This window comes from Dipteris shenzhenensis, chromosome 3 (assembly GCF_047967505.1).
Source record: "Dipteris shenzhenensis isolate YYH24624 ecotype China chromosome 3, Dip_SZ_1.0, whole genome shotgun sequence".
NCBI lineage: Eukaryota > Viridiplantae > Streptophyta > Polypodiopsida > Gleicheniales > Dipteridaceae > Dipteris > Dipteris shenzhenensis.
Window position 1 is genome coordinate 31,476,391 of NC_141598.1, and position 5,320 is coordinate 31,481,710.

Sequence of the window (5,320 nt, forward strand, 5' to 3'; positions counted from 1 at the left end):
TAAAAGTGAGTAAAACATTGGATAGTGGAGGAGAATAGAAAATTGGAAATGGCTTGACTTTTCTATTTCTTTATTTAAAGGCCCAAAGTTTGATGTAGGCCTCGCACTTGCTGCCTCCACTCTCTAATCACGTTTTTGAATAGTAACCAAATTAAAAAACCTAGTTTCTCAACCAAACTTGCACCATTTATCCTAAGACCAAATCCTCCCATCCAACTACCCCACTCGGTCTCATTTTCTCTCATTCCTCTTCCCTCTCCCTCATTTTTGAGCTCCATTTCAAATTCTTTTTCTCTAACCCTATTTTCAAATCAATTCCATTCTTTTAAGTGGGAAGCTTTTCTCTCTGTTCTCCCTATCATGGGATGGAATATTATGCCAAAATCTCATCACTTCCCTTCTTAACTTGAATTTTCCTTCCATTTCACTCTCATTCTTTAAAAATTTTCAAGATTATTGAGTGTGATTCGCTCTACCTTCTTCTTGCTCTATCTTGGGCACTTTTCATTCAAATCCCATCACTTCTTCTCTGATCTAAGAAATCATTTTTCATGAAAAAACTTGAGGCAATCAATGTTCTGGACAAACCATGACTGATGCAAGGTGTTTGGATCTTTAAAGGAGCTACTAGATAAGATTCTTTGAGAAAGGTTGAAAGAAGATTGATTTTTGGGCATTACACTTGGCTATGCATAAAAATCAATCTTTCTTTTGTCCATATCTCAACATTGGTCTATAAGGGGACATGATTTCAAAGAGCTTGTGAAGTTTTGGGATCTATCCAAGAAGCTTTCATGGAGGTTGAGGTAAGATAACCTTTGGAACAATGCAAGATAGTGGAAATGATGCAACCTTGAAGAAACAATTAGTTTATACTTCATTTTGTGTAGTTGTGTTGTTTCTTTTATTGTATTGTTTGAAAATGTTAAAAGATTTGTTTGTTTTGAAAGAAATTTCATGAAAAGTGAGCTTATAGAGGCTTTCTTACAAGAAAGAGCAGTCACTACACTCTTACTATGTATGATTTTCTCCAAAATATTGTTTGAAATAGATTTCAACATGTTGGCTAAACATAATTTGTTTTGGAGCAAGATCCATCAACTTCAGCCTCCTAGAATGCAAGAGGGGCTAGTGAGAATCAGATACTATTCATTCAGAAGTTTTTCATTTATTTTACATTTGATATTTTAACAATGTGTGTAGTATTCAAATGTGATTTGTGTTGTATATATATGATTTCTGAAGTCAAGTGTGCCTCTAACTTTGCTAAATGCAAGTCAATTTATTTATTGTTTGTGTGATATCTTTGTATGTGATATTAGTTTTGTTTTCTATCACTTTACAATGTATTAGTTTTCTGTAAAAGATTGTTTGAAATATATTTCGAGATGTTTGGGAGAATATAATTTGTTTTGGAGAAAGATCCATCAACATCAGCCTCCTGGAATATAAGAGGGACCGTTGAGAATCCAGTATTGTTCATTCATAAGTTTTTTATTTATTTTGTATTTAATAGTTTAACTATGTTGGTTTTATTCAGATGTGATTTGTGATTGTAGTTATTTATGATTTACAAAGGCAAGTGTGCCTCTACACTTGCTAAATGCAAGTCAAATTATTTATTATTTCTGTGATATCTTTGTATGTGATATTAGTTTTCTTTCTATCACTTTACAATGTGTATATGTTGATGTTATTGATATTATTTAAAGCATGTTTGATATACTTAGATTTAAATTCTAATTTATTTAACATGCAATAGTTTAACAATGTTTGTGATGTTTAAGTGTATTATGTGTTTTTATTTTATTATGTTCGTGTATTTAATTGTATTATGTTCTGTGTAATTTACTAAGTTGTCTTACTATGGTTTCCTAAGGCAAGGTCACTTTTGTTTGCTGATGTCAATATTATATTATGATAGGTGTAAGGTGTATGAAACCATGGAGGCCCTCAAGAAATGCACCATTTCCAAAGAGGAATGAATCCTCGTTGCAATTGAAAGTGATTTGGTAGCTCTTTAAAATCAAGGAAAAATACATATGGATTTGTGATTAGATGGGAAGATATATCCAGTAGATCCACAAACTTGTCTGGGCACCTCAATTCCATGGGTTGACCACTTTAATAAATTTTCTATGTAAGCATGAGAATGGTTTGTCAAGATATTGTAAAAGGTTGATTGCTCATGGAGCAAGGAGCCTTCACACCCACTATGAATCTTTGCTTTATGAAAGAGACAAAGGAAACATTAGATGCTCAATTGGGAGAGCACACTTTAAATGTAATTCACTTATAAATGCAAAACACATCTCTTAAAGATGAGATCAAGAAATTGGAAAAAACATTAGCATTCATAAAGGATACTCCAATGGGTCCAAGACTTCGTAAGAGGAAATTGCATCCAATGGATGAAATATCCCAAAAAAGTGGTCACTGGAAGCATTGAGTGAGAGCTTGCAAGATTGTTTCAGAACTCATGTCTATCCATCATGAACAGTTCGGTGCTATGGGTGAAATGTTTACAAAAATAATTTTGGAGTCAACTATACATCATCCCAAATTCAAAAGTATAAAATCAGATATAACATCCGAGTTAGTGAGCAAAGTTGTGGAGCAATTGAATGCAACTAATGCATAGGGAGTTTGTGATAGTGCAGTCATATCTGCTCAAATTCAAGAGCTTAAATAAATCATGCCTTTCTCTAGGGACAAAAGTTAAATCCCCACTTCCAAAACGAACCGATGTTGATAAGGCAAGGTATGCTCTCAATTTGGGTGTACTTGATTTAATTGGAGAGCTTTAGCATGTATGTAGTATGCTAGCTGTGAAAGGGAAGGCTAGAGAGTCCAAAGAACTAGAATAGTCAACAACAACTTTGTGATGGATATTTGAAGAGTTTTGCAAGTGATGGTGAAGTTTTATAATATGCCTGTAGATGTAGAAGAATGCAATGTGAAGTTTTATGATATGCCTATGGAAGAATGCAATGGTCAACTAAAGATCATATTGAATCTTGATGAAAGTGAGGGTCAAAAACTAAAAGAGTCAATTTGATATTAGTGAATAGAATACTAGACCTTCAAGTTGAACTTGATGATGCAAGGCAGTTTAGAGTGCAAATAGAACAGGAGATTTGGTGATTGGCTGCATTTGAGGTACCATGGAAATTTGAATTTGGATTTGGTAATGAAAAATATTTAGAATGCTTTGAAATAGAATGTGAGTTAGTTTTTCACATGCCAGAGGAGTCACATTCAATTTCGAAGTGGTTCTTTGAACAAACCGATATCCCAAGTGTGATCAAATGTCATAACAATGGTGATCTACTTGAAGAATGGATCCTACAGTGTAGAATGGCATCTTGCTACTGCTAACCTCAAGACTATTAAATGTATGCTTAATATGACACAAGGAGCAAATATAAACCATCCTTGTCCGTTGTGCATGCGAAAGAGAGTAACATTGTAGGTAGGTAAAAAGAACCAAAAGCAATGGGCTTGTAAGCTTGCAGAGATCGATCAAACTAAGGCACCATATCATGATGTTCTAGGGAAAGATCCATCATGGAGCCCGATTCTTAAAATTCCTCTTGAGAGAGTACATGTTTGTGCCATTTCATGCCATTGTTAGAATAATTGAAAAGATGGTGCACTTGTATATCATAGATGCATATAATTTAAAGCCCCAACAAGAAAGTGAGAGGGCAATTGCAAGAATTGAAAAGGTGCTTTCAGATATGGGACTACACTCTGGGCAAATCAAGCTTACAAAAGATGAGAAAAGACCTGGAAAAACAGGCAATGTTCCTTGTAAGGAAATTTTTGTAGTCAAGGCTTTACAATTTCTTTCTACAATGAAAAAGAGTGATAGGCTTAAACGTGCTCATGATTTTGATGTATGGCAAAAGTTACGCAATGCCTATTGTAAACAAGGAGGAAAGGGCAAAAAAATATTGGAAAAATTGCAAGTTTCATTAGCTCTTGATAGCTTGGTACTTTTTCTACAAAAGAAAAGACTCAAAGATGAAGATGCACACCATTTCATCAATGCTATGAATGACTTTAGGCAGAATATGGAGATTGCTTGGGGAAAGAATCATTTCACATAATACATAGTAATCCCTAACTTACATACTAAGATGTATATATTGATTGATCCCTTTTTTTTTTTTTTTTTTTGGTGGGAAGCACATTTTATATGCCCATGCACCCACCATACATGGCATGGCATTATGGAAGCATTAGAGTGTGGTCCACTCAAAGCATGGAAAGATCACATTGGCAAGCACGTTGTGCATATAACAAAGTGACCCAACATGGGGGTGGTAGAACTAGATGGTTCAATTGGTTCAATGGTGGTACAGGTGTATCAAAATAAGAGCATCTGCAACACTAGCATTCAAAGAGTCCTTAGTATCCCATGTAGTACGAGACGTCAATTCTAAACATAGAAGAAGAATTTACAATTCATCAAATGTAAGACAAAATCATGCAAGGTGGCATGCAACCCATCACAGAGAAGGGCGCATATGGGTGGAGTCATATGAAATTGATGGTGTAGACTCTTCCACTGTGGATGCCCATTCATAAATTTTAGAAATTATTTATAATTCTAGTTCTGTGATATGCAGTAAAGTTAGTGTATCAGGATATGAAAAAGAAAAATTTGAGTTGTTGGATGTTAATTATTGGTTTCTAGCTCTAGGTTGCGCCAATCCTATGCTTTCAGAGTTTATGTTGAAAATAATTGTTTTTAAAATTTAGGGTTTTGGGCCCTATATAAAGCAAAGGAATTGCAATAAAGAAGAAACATTTGAGTTGTTGGATGTCAATTATAAGTTTTCAGCTCAAGGTTACACCAAGTTTATGTTTGGGAGTTTATGTCGAAAAAATTTATTTTTAAAATACACGGTTTTGGGCCCCATATAAAGGAATTGACATTGTTTTAAGAGCTCCCACACTCCCATGCTCTCACACACCCTCCTAATTGCCCCTAATCCCCCATCCCCCTCTCTCCCTCTTGCACTCTCTCTCTCCATCCCCCATGGCCCGAAATAAGTAGAAGGCAAGGAAGCTAGGAACACGAGAAGAGGAGAGCTCCTTCAGTGACTCACCCCCCGCCCACCCCCATTAGGACAATAATCCCAATGTGAGAAGCTTCTAGTGCGGAATCCAAAGGTGCGAGAAGAAGAGCAAGACTCGAGCACAGAGAGGAAACAAGAAAGAGAAGGGGAATTCCAATGACGTTAAGAGCAGAGATCAAAGAAAACCAAGAGCAGCAACATCATCCACAGCACATCCACGCCCTCCTCTGCAG